At 35.7% G+C, this 12,884-nt stretch overlaps 1 protein-coding gene across 7 annotated transcripts in view; it reads right to left on the bottom strand.

The window, feature by feature from the left end:
* LOC131438976 (potassium voltage-gated channel subfamily H member 6) overlaps nt 1–12,884 on the bottom strand; it is a 422,022-nt gene that overhangs the window by 101,075 nt on the left and 308,063 nt on the right. The window lies entirely within an intron of this gene.

The raw sequence follows: 12,884 nt of genomic DNA on the forward strand, positions 1-12,884 counted from the left end.
TTTCCCATTCGCCGGCTGTTAAGGATAATTTATGTGAACAGCTCTCGGCTTTGATAGCGGTGTTTTCTATTATGATCGAGACAATTAAATGAACTCATTGGCCTAGGAAGTGCTGACCAAGAACAAAATAATAAATTGTACTCGTTAAGGGAAATTTTTCCACTCTATAAACATGATATTTGCGAATGTTTATCGTGATTGAACGCAAATTTGATCCGAGAAGGAAATAACCTTTGGCATTATTTCAATTACTTAATTACTGAATTCATTGTCAGCAGCGTTCTACAACTATTAGAACTGAATCTGTTAAACTACTGTCATAAAACATAAAGACATTTGAAATTGCTAACATTTGATCGAATTTTATTTAGTTCTTCGGGCTACAGGCTTAGTACTGCGCAGATGGCAACACTCTCACCCCCTGACTTTCTTCATCTGACTTGTCGGTTTTCCATTGGCTACAATTTACTAAATAGACAGTCGATTTTCACAGTAATTGCATAGCTTTGTATATGAGAAATGCAAGAACCCCTAATCCAACTAGTGGTGTGATAATTCCTTTTTCTAGTTGTTCAAATATTCTCAATAAAACATTTTTTCATTACGATAATTTCTGACACGAATTCGGGATGATTTTGAACATAAATTCAATCAAATTGAAAAAAATTGTCATACTATTTCTTATTCTAGGAATACTGAAAAACAATAGTACTTATTTACACATCGCGTGTACTTTTTGTGGGCACAAGCGTCTTCAAGCTATTTTATTCTAGGGTCTCAATGCATTTTCGAACCTGTTTGAAAAACGGAAACAAAATTAGACAATCACCAAATTGGAATAGTCTTAATGTGCATCAAGTTAAGAAGACTCTTTCTGTTCTTTACGATCCGATACAAGGGAGTCACTTAGGACCACTCGTGCTTATGCTATTTGTGAAGGATCTATGCAGTGTATTGTAGTCTTTTGAATTTATCACACATATCTTTTTGTAAATCTCCAAAAATATCACATCATCACAACCCTCATGGATTGTGGTACTCTACAAATGGATATTGAAAGTGTCTTATACATATGGGATCGAAAGGGCATTCAGTTTGTTTGTGTTACTGCGCATGCCTATTGGATACTGGGTCTAGATACTGGATAGTTTATTTGGCAACCAAAGTGAATTTTTCATGGTATATTTTTTTACTCACACGTGAATCAAAGTGGTGTAGAGCAGTGAAAAATCGAGCAGTCACCGTGATTATCAATTTGGCATTACATCAACAATCGCGTCACCCGCAAAACGCATCGACTTAATCGGACCGGAGTCGCACAGTGATGCCAAAAATCCTAAATTGTTTTCTTCAGATGAAACACTAATGATTTTCAATTAGTTCAAAATTTGAAAAGTTTTTATAGACGGTAAGGTCTAACACTTTTGAAAAATCATTTATTTTTTCTTTGTATTTTGCTGTAGTAAGACATTTCAAGAATATTATGCCATATTTTCAAGCTTATCGGAACAAAACTCTGGAAGTTACGGGTCTTCTATCTTTTCTTATTTCATACCGCGAAGAGGCAAGAGCTCAAACATATGATTTTTCGAAAATGTTAGATCCTACGCGCCCCCTAGAGAAATAAATTGTGTTATAGACCATAAACTTCAAATCCCCTTTTCTCGAAAGAAAATTTTAAAAGTCCATTTGTTTCACATACTTTCTACATATATAGGGTGATTTTTTAAGAGCTTGAGAACTTTTTTAAACAATAAAACGCATAAAATTTGCAAAATCTCATCGGTTCTTTATTTTAAACGTTAGATTGGTACATGACATTTACTTTTTGAAGATAATTTCATTTAAATGTTGACCGCGGCTGCGTCTTAGGTGGTCCATTCGGAAAGTCCAATTTTGGGCAACTTTTTCGAGCATTTCGGCCGGAATAGCCCGAATTTCTTCGGAAATGTTGTCTTCCAAAGCTGGAATAGTTACTGGCTTATTTCTGTAGACTTTAGACTTGACGTAGCCCCACAAAAAATAGTCTAAAGGCGTCAAATCGCATGATCTTGGTGGCCAACTTACCGGTCCATTTCTTGAGATGAATTGTTCTCCGAAGTTTTCCCTCAAAATGGCCATAGAATCGCGAGCTGTGTGGCATGTAGCGCCATCTTGTTGAAACCACATGTCAACCAAGTTCAGTTCTTCCATTTTTGGCAACAAAAAGTTTGTTAGCATCGAACGATAGCGATCGCCATTCACTGTAACGTTGCGTCCAACAGCATCTTTGAAAAAATACGGTCCAATGATTCCACCAGCGTACAAACCACACCAAACAGTGCATTTTTCGGGATGCATGGGCAGTTCTTGAACGGCTTCTGGTTGCTCTTCACTCCAAATGCGGCAATTTTGCTTATTTACGTAGCCATTCAACCAGAAATGAGCCTCATCGCTGAACAAAATTTGTCGATAAAAAAGCGGATTTTCCGAATGGACCACCTAAGACGCAGCCGCGGTCAACATTTAAATGAAATTATCTTCAAAAAGTAAATGTCATGTACCAATCTAACGTTTAAAATAAAGAACCGATGAGATTTTGCAAATTTTATGCGTTTTATTGTTTAAAAAAGTTCTCAAGCTCTTAAAAAATCACCCTGTACAATACCCTACTCTAACGTTTTCCCGTTTCTATTTTTGGTACTTTGGGTAGGTTTTACAGCTACAAAATGGCGGATTTTGTGTGTGGAAAATCGCAGTTTAAATTTTAAATAATCATCAAAAATTCAAAATATTTCAAAAATTCAAAAAAAAAAAACAAACGTAGGGCTCTAGACACCACAAATCATGATTTTTGAAACGCGTCATCGAAAAATCTTGTTGTTTCCATTCGTTAGATCATACTTTAACCCCCCCCCCCCTTCTCTTCCCTTTTTGAAGTAAGACGTAATCACCTCAAAAGAGCAGAGAAGAAAATAGCGAAAATTTTCCAATGAGAATCTATCAGACTGTAAACCTTCACTAAATTGATTATATTCAATTCCAATTTGCATATTTTAACAGATAAGTAATTTTAATAGTGCATGAGATAAAATTTGTAACCATTAGAAGGGCTGATTTTGCATAATGTTCTTCATCGTTGTCCACTTTTTCTTGTATTTTTGATACTAGCTCTCCGAACGTCCCGCAGCAGCACTGCTTCCTGTGTGAATTGATTCAACAGTAAAGCAACCAGCTTGGTAAAGGGTTTTTTCCCAGATCAATAAATCGTAAAAAACAATTGCGGTTTGATTTTCCGTAACAATCTGCTTCTGGTAGGAAAGGGCAGACAATCAATACAACCTTCATAGGGGTCTGTCGCTGACGATGTCCAGTCAGCGACTGGCACCATTAAAAAGAAGGTGACAAGCGATTATAAATAACTTTCCTACTCAATGCTTGATCGGAGAAATAGGTATAAAGCGAGAGGACTAGTGTTTGATGGACAGAGAAGATGTTTGGATGTAAGGTATCGGTCGGGTGACGGCCAGGATGTAGACCATGTTCGATGTACGTTGCTACTATGTCTGTTTCTCGTTTAAGAGTGACTAAAACAAGATCAGAGTGGCGAAATGGTAGCGCGTATGCACGGAATGCATAAGAACGCCGGTTCGAGTCCTGTCTCTGAGCGTATCTTTTTCCAAAAATTCATCTTTTCTGTTAGTTTTTCTTTCACTTAGCTTCTCCAATATATATTTCCGCTCAGTCATTGCAAAAAACCGAAAGGGTTTTCTGTTTTACGTGATTTCGTTTGTAGCTTTTTCACAAATGGGCGCTCCCAACGGCCACAAAAGTAGCAACATACAGAATTTTGATGTCGATTATTTCATTTAGTATTTGCATATTTCAGTGAAAGAAACTCCCAAAATGCTGTATGGAATTCGTTTCTAGCATCAATAAGGTTCAAATGGTTAAATTTTCTATTTAACTCTGTTTGGAACACTTTCCAGTTCCTAATACTGGAACTGAAACTGAGCTCTGGACCTGAACCAACCGGAATGATGGTCAACTGCGCAGGCTAGAATGAACGAAATACACTAAGGTCTTTTCTACGCGGTTTTGTTTTTATGCGATTTTTCACGTGTTTTTTTTCAAGCGAGATTTCGATGTTTCATGCATTTCTAAGGTAAAATTAGACAATCGGATAGCTTTAAAAATTCGCATAAAAACGCGTAACTTTGGAAATCGAATTGTCCCGAGTTGACGGTTCAATGCATAGGACGCTGGTCTTACAAGCCAGTTGTCGTATGTTCGAGCCCCGACCTGGAAGGATTCTTAGTGTCAGTAGGATCCATAGTACTAGCCATGCAATGATTCTGTACACTAAGAATCGGCTGCGAAGTCTGTCATTGAAACAGAAAGGCCAAATTCCACCAAAGGAATGTAATGCCAAGACTTTGCTTTTTTGGAAATCGAACATTTGTGCGTGTTTGTTTAAGCCGGTCAATTTAGCCATTCAATTTAAAATCAAAACGCTTCCATGTTGTGATGTTCTCTAAAAATATTTAGTTTGTGAAGTACATATCATATCAATATATGTATGAAAACAACTTTTCCATTTCTCGTGCATTTTTGAACACGCACGGAGGAGAGAAGAGTTGGCATCACTGGCAGTGCGATGCGGTGTCCTGGTGCTACTCTTAAAAAAGTATAATTTCAATGTGTTGTTTTATACGTATAGATAAAAATTTTGTCGAAATAGATATTTTGAGTGATAGTGCAGGTGTGGCAAGTGTTTTTTTTAGTAGTGAGAGTGCTATTTATTAAATAATATTGATCCGCGAATCTAAAGTGGCGGATACTGTGAATTTTCCACCCCAAAATTCAACGATGTTAACCTGTTAGCCGATCGAAGCGCCGTCTGCATGTCATTGTCGGTGTTGTTGGATTTCTGAGGAATATGTGAAAGTTTACGAGTCGATCTTGTCATTCAGACTGAAGGTCTAGGGTTGGTCTGCAGCGGACCCATTCGCGAGTGTTTTTATTTTATTCTTTCAGTGGTCGTGTTTCATCTTGCGTTGCTGACAGCAGAGCGAGCAGGAGAAAAGGGATACTGGTGAGATCGTTCCTTGGAGATATTTTGTATTTTTCTTACCTATTATATTTCTCCTCAGTATCGAAAATCAGGTTTTGTTGAGATCATATTGTTTACCGAGATATATCCGGATCTCCTTCCCTCCCTACTAACAAATCTCCTATCCCGTGATGCTCGTGGAGGTACAGTGGTACTCGCGGTCTCTAGAAACAACGAGTATCGGACTAACATTCCTTCCTATCCCTCAGTAGCACAGCCTTTGGTCGTAGCCAGCGTCGTTATTGATCATTCAATAAAAAGTTAGGAGTGAGTGGGTATGTACAGTGAAAATGATTTGCTTCTCCCAAGCTTCATTTTCTTGGTTCATTGTACATTTCCACTCATTCGGTCAATCACGAAGTGCAACTACGGGCGATCTATTCCAGCTCAGCTCTCGTGAATTTTTGAACACGCACGCTTGGCGAATGAATATCAATCTAGGGTAAGGGCTCCCTATTTCATATCATTTGTAGGGACGTCGCCTTCAAACCCCGATTTAGCCACTAAAATCACTGTAACTATTTCATATTACTGCTTCATTTGCCTTGCTCCACGTTGAGAATTGATTCACATTTCTTGAAAATTCAACTAATATTTATAAAACAGCTAAAAAGACTAATGATGTTTTCACTACTCTGCTCCTAATTTCATCTCAATGGATTTTTATCCATCCTATCGTTGATCTTTTATTCATCCTATAAATTAGCAATGGCGACAGCAATCAAAACAAAATATTCCACTATTACACTCTCACCCGCATACGCATGGCTCCCAGATGGCTGACTAAATGCTGCCAGCTGGAAAAATATGGCTGGGCAGACATTCTGGTGACCGACTGCCTCACCGCTGCCAGATATACAACTCAAACGATACAACCGTACCCACCAGGATTTTTCCACATTATTATTATTGGTAAAAAATTTACTCGTTGAATTATCTAATTAATGGGGCAATGGCTTACGGAGATCTAAAGAACTATCTTTTAACATCATTTTATTAGTGAAAACAGATAGAACAGATATAGACTTTCTATGCAAAGTAATACATATTTTCTATGAAAATATCTGGCATCTCTGTGCACAGCCGATGAAACACACACACACTTCACAGCGTTATGTTGGCGTATAGAGGAATGAAACCAGTGCTACTAGATTTGCCAGAAAGGTAATTTCTTTAGTATTTAACACGTTATTTCTGGTAATATTCGAAGCTGAAACAGTTTTATTGAAATATTAATATCAATAATATAATTAAACTAATGTCACGGATACCAAAAACATACTTTTTGATTATAATTTGAAGAAGATAAACAATTTCTGTTTTGTAACATTATGAGATAACTTGTCAACTTTGCGAAACCAAATGAGATGAAAACAAAGCGCAATCAAGTGAACGAAGTGAAAAACTTTCATCTCATATTTTTGAAGACTTTTATTGCTGGTCGGGTAATTTTTGAAGTTTTTAATCGTTAACTAAACAAGTGGAAAGTGAACATAACTAATTATGAAGACATCCAGCATTCAATGGTAGTGTAATTGTGCGAAATAGTGATCATGTTTTGAGACGTATCGATTAGTAGATATTCAGAAACATGACGAACTGTAAATCTTGAGACGAAAATGTGTCCTAAATTGAAAAGTGAGTTTATTTTATATGAAAAAAAACGATCACCGAAGAATTTAAAACCATTTCTTTCAATAGGAAAGTGTGACAATAGCTTTTCAAATCATTTTAAAACATTTCACAGTTTGCTTCCGGTAGGTTGTAAAATATTATTCATGTTCAAAGTTATGAGGTGAAGAGATGAGATGGAAATAGGAGCACAGATGAAATAGGGAGCCGTTGCCCTATCTATATATATAAAAATGCAGAGATCATTCTTTGTAATCGCATCACGTAAGAACGGATGGACGGATTGAGATGATTTTTTTTTGTTTGATCAGTTTTTACCCCCACCGGGTTCGTACATCAAAAAAATTAGGAAAACTTACCGGAAAAGTGGGAAAAACCAATAATGTTATTTTGCATAGACAATGGAATTTTCCACTGAAAAAGTCGCCAATGATTGCTAGATTTACGATTGATGTTTGGCGCGCAACGAGTTGCATAAGTGTTTGACCGTCGAAGAAAAGAATACTAGATCGTTGAAAGAATCTGTTGGCGCGCAACGATTCATGATTCATGTGGTTCTTCATTTCGAGCCACGTGCTTAATTGGGTATCAAGATTATTGCTTGCCAAATGACTCAATGACGGAATGCTCAGTCAGGAGAAAAAGTTCTGATATCATTTACCAGTTGATGAATTGTGTTCAATGGAGTCAGATGAATAGTATTGGTCATCGCGAGCGCGAGTTCAACTAATCAGAATATTTTTGAAAGAATCAATGAAAAGATTGTACTGTAGAAGCGCTAAGATCAAACTAAGAGATTTTCACTGCATTTTGCTTTCTAATGATTTACATTACACTAAGCGCACATAATAAGTTGCATTTAGATCAATGTTCAAGATGATTGCCATAATGGAACGAGACTGTAAAGTACGCGGGGCACTTTTTGGCAACTTGAACGTACAGAACAAGTTCTGAGAAAACTTTCTCACTACTTAAAAGCTGTAAAAGCTTCAAAGTTTGTTCTGTTCCGTCGAGCGAACATTCAAGTATAATTAATTCCTTAAAAACGGATTGTTCAGAATGCTCTTCAGAAATCTTTTTTTTTTACGAACTTTTAGTTACTTGGGCTAAATACAAACTGTAAACATATCCTACTCTACCGAATGAACAACTCTAGAAAAGAAACTCTTAAGCATTTTGTTAGGTTTATCAATACAAAATTCTGGTTAGTGAGCTTCTTCATCGATTACTGAAAGCAAGAATCACACCTGGAAGAGAAAACGTGGCACCTTATATCCTTTATGTCGAAGTCATTAGTGAAGGATCTCTGTTCAGTATTTTAAAGGTTAAAGCCTCTATAGTCAAAACAACAACAAATTTCTTTGCATTTAGCATGCTCAAGTTCGTTCAACAGCTTCGGGTAAATTTTCAAGGATGGATTACTAAAAAACGGGCTGCGTAGGATGCTATTGATGACATTTGTAAGCTGCTTAAGGCAAATCATTTTCCCAACCATTACCAAATGCTAATCGTGAATATCATACATGAAGGAGAAGTCGTAGTATGTAAAAACCATTAGTTGAGTGATTTACTGTTTGATGCATGATGTCTTGAACGATAAAAAGAATACTGGTATAATCACTCCTCATGTTCAGTCCGCTAGAACAGACGAATTGCACATTTTTTCATATGATTCTTTCTGATATTGATTCTCAGGACCGAACCCAACAGTAATCGTTAATTGTAGATCGAATACGAAGCAAAATTATGTGGTGGTTGGGCTAACGATGCGCCTATTGATACAATTATTAAACAAATTCAGTTTTCCTGTAAAAGGTAATGGACACAATATTCTATAAAACGGTAATATGAACTTTTGAATGTCCTAGAAGAATGTCTCATTTAATTGCTAAATTGTTAATCGAAAATTTATCCTGTGATTGTTATTCTAGGAACATTCATCAAACACGACTAAGTGATATCACCAAACTAGCGGTGATCCAGTTTATTGAAAACTGCTCAAAACAATTTTATTCCTTCCGAAAATCCCAAGAATGTGCCATTAAATTTTTGAACTTCTTCAGTGTACAAGTAAGCCTTAACATGCAATGACAAACAACAAGTAGCGAGGGCAGCTTTTGTAAATCTACGGAATCAATTTAAAATATTACCATATGTCTAAACCATTAGTTTGAGAGAGATCTATAATCTCTGTAGAATGCACTGACTCAAAGGAATTTTCCTTATTTTCGCATAACAAATCTTTTAACATGTTCACAATAATTTTTGAAGATATTTCTTCTTCGGGCCAAGTTTTATGTGTTGAATTTGTCGTAAATCGTTTATTGCAGGCCAAGTAATTGATAAAAAAAATGGAATAAAACATTACCGTTTGACAATTCTGCTGTCCGAAAACATAAATAAAAAAAATAATTTCAGGCGAGACGAAGTTCGACGGGTCAGCTATAATCTATATTTTACAATTCCTAAATTCGATTTGTGAATATTCTTTCAAATCGGTTTACAATTTGTATTTTCGAGACGGATTTGATGAGTAAATTATTGAAATTAATTTCATATGAATTCCCAACTTCAATTTAAAAATGGAAAAAGCATGTCCGTTTCATTCGTATTCACGTCATCTAGTTATGCTTCTGACATTAAACTCCTGCCTTTCTTTTTTCAGGAGAAAAATCTATAAATCTGTACCGAGCGATCGAAATTCTGTTTTGAAAATCTATATATGAAAATGAACAGAAATTTAAGGGCAACGAAATTTCTAATTTACTTTGCTATATATTTCCTTCCCTTGTGGCATGAATTAAGCATCACAACCTCACACAAAACTGCACATTCGAGGATGTCAAACGCATGGTTAGCAGCACCGAACCCTGATAAGTTGATCTGGAATGTAATCTCACGTCTAAAGATAAAATAAACTTCCACTGCTTCCGAGACCGATAGAACAAGAACCGTTCCATGACCTTTCGTTTGCAACGGGGAATGTTTTAGATTCTTCCATAGTTACTCTGGTTTCGGCATAAAGCCTAGATCTCGAACCGACGCACAGTGGTCCAACACTGGAAAAATACGGTCAAAAGTCTGTACTGACTTTCACTGATTTTTAAGAGCTAACGTGTCTTCGAAGAAGTTTTACAAGATTATATTACGCTTCTTTTGAAAGTGGCACCGTAATTTTTGTTAAGGGGATAGAACCAATTTCGAATAAAAATAATTTTTTTTTCACAGAACAATTTTTTTTTCTATCTTATTTTGAAGAAAAAAGCATTTGAAGTATTTTAGCTGAAGATATAAATAGTGTAAAAAAAATTTTGTTTGAGATATTTTCACTTTATTTTAAAAACAATTTTTTATCTACGTAGAATCTACCTCTATTACCTAAGTATCTATTACAAAGTGCACGTAAACACGCATAAACATGCTAATGCTTGCACGCGCAACTTAAGCAAATTGTCCCGGGTTGGCGGTTCAATGTATAGGACGCTTGTCTTACAAGCCAGTTGTCGTATGTTCGAGCCCCGACCTGGAAGGATTCTTAGTGTCAGAAGGATCCATAGTACTAGCCATGCAATGATTCTGTACACTAAGAATTGGCTGCGAAGTCTGTTGAAACAGAAAGGCCAAATTCCACCAAAGGAATGTAATGCCAAGACTTTTCTTTTTGGAATTTTTATTTTGTTTACTTTTTGACAATTGACATTGTTATAAAAAATCTAAGTGGAACTCGATGCAATTTTTTGAGGCCTTTTCAAAGTTAGTTATAAATATTGAAAATCCGAAAAATTAACAAAAGTTCAACACAAATAAAAAAATGGAAAAATGTTTTCCAAACAATATATGAAAAAGTATTGTAAAAGTACAAACCTTTACGAAGAGATTTTATTTTTAAACGTGTAAATAAATTGAGTTATCGCGAAGCAACACGTTTTTTAAGATGATATATTGATCATCAGCTCATTTAAATTGAACTGAAGGTTTGTTTTGAGCGCCGTTTTTTTGCGCCGTTTTTCTTTCATATGCATGATCGAAATCGTTGATGCACAAAGAACAATGCTATGCGAACTAACTTGTCTGCGAATTATTATTATGTCATGTTTGAGACTATCTGCAAAAGTGGCATCCCTGAATGTACCTAAGCCTACTGAGTGAGAGGTAAGATTCCTTATTGACAACGGCTCATTCAATCTGTTAAAGAAGGATGAATACACATTTGGAAATACGAACAAAAGCTCACGCACACATTTCTTCTCATTTATAACTCGCTCTTCAAGAGCCGAAAATCCGTTCAGCTTGTAGCTTGTTTCCATCTTACCAGGTCATTTTTTTAAAAATCTGTGATCAAACCAAAAACCTGTCTGTGCAAAATCTGTGCACGTTTCCCCGTTTGCATAATAACTAATGGGAATTATTTTGGTAAGCAAAAAAAAAATCTTACTATTTTCTAACGCTCTGTAATTTTTGGTGCTATCAATTTCAAAAATATGTGATCGCTTTCAGAATCTGTGTAAATCTGTGACCATTTTCAGAAATCTGTGAAAATCTGTGCAAAAGGTTGAAAATCTGTGGAACACAGATTAATCTGTAAACCTGGCATCCCTGCTTACCAGTGCGGTGAACTGGTGAGCTGCGGTTCTTTTAAAAAGAGCTGTGAGCTATCAGCTCTTTTTAAAGATTCGATTCACTGGAATAGCTCAGGTGCGAATTGTCCATCTCTTCGCTTGCTGCAAAAGTTAATTACAGAAATAGCAGACGCGTGACTCCGTTTCTTAATCATGCATGGTTTCAGCACGGCCATAGTGAAAATGAGTCACACGAATAGTACTCAGGATATTCTTATTATAATATAAATTGGATTAGGAATATAATTTCCTAAAAGTATTGTAAAAGTTTGCTGCATTAAGTTGCATATTTCGCTTCGGTACAAGGTTTCCTAGGTAAAAATAGATAAAATGATGTATAACTTTTTCAGAAAAGAATAAACCTATGCATTACCTTCTACAAAATTATGGGATTTTATGTTTTCTACAATTATTCCAAACAAAATATGTAAAAAAATAACTTGAAACAAGTTATGATTAGAAAACTATTTTTAAGGGGGTTGTCATAATTCAATAACTAAAACTAACTTTGGAATGGCCTATAAAAAAAGTTTCATCGAGTTCCACTTAGAATGTTTTTTATAGTATTGGGCATATCTTTTCCTATAAATTTTGTAAAAATCAACTGCATAAAGTTGCATAAACCGCGTAAGGTTTTATCATAGGTAAAAAAGGTAAAATTTTGTATAACTTTGCCAGGAAACAACAAATCTATGCACTACCTTCAACGAAAATATGGGATTTTTTATTTTCTTCAATTATTCCAAACAAAGTATGCATAAAAAAAACTTGAAACAAGTTATGAATAAAAAAAATGATTTTAAGGGGGTTGCCACAAAAACGCTTTGTATATCCGAAACGGTGCGACCTACACTGTTGGTATATTTGACAAAGTAAATTATTTTTAATAGTTCTAAAAGTTTGTCGAAGAAAAAAAATTTCTATATTTTCAGAAAAAAATGTAATGGTTATATTTTTGTCAAAGTAGGCCATGAACAATTAGGGATAGAATCAAATTACGCGGTATATATTTGTAAATAATGTCTTAAAAGCAACCATAGGCATTAAAAGAACGCTTTGGCAGCTACTGATTTATGTCCACGTTTTTATTGATTCGAACCACTGTGCGACGGGAATTTTCCTTGTTACGGTACGTGACGAGAGCGGGAATTCTTGTGAGAAATATTTTAACCACTGAATGTCACTCGGCATTCGGGTTGGTAAACAAGTCAGATGAAAGTTTTTACCTCCGCGGAGACTCGTTTATTCAGATAAGTGAATTTTTTGATGAATTAGGATTTTACGATGACGATGAGATTGAACGTTTCTCACTGTTCAGTATCGCTTGAGAAGACACCAAGAGATAAATACCACTGACATAAATTCCTACCATTCTATTTCCCTAGTGCAAAAATAGCTATTCCTGGAATTGCTAAAATTCGATTTCTACTTTGTTGAGTTGTTCTTACTATGAAACAATGCTCGATAAGGTGGAATTCTCGGCTTTTGCGGAACAGAAGGACTGGAAAGAAAAACACTTCCATGGTTGAATTTTCAACAAT

This window comes from Malaya genurostris, chromosome 3 (assembly GCF_030247185.1).
Source record: "Malaya genurostris strain Urasoe2022 chromosome 3, Malgen_1.1, whole genome shotgun sequence".
Lineage (NCBI taxonomy): Eukaryota > Metazoa > Arthropoda > Insecta > Diptera > Culicidae > Malaya > Malaya genurostris.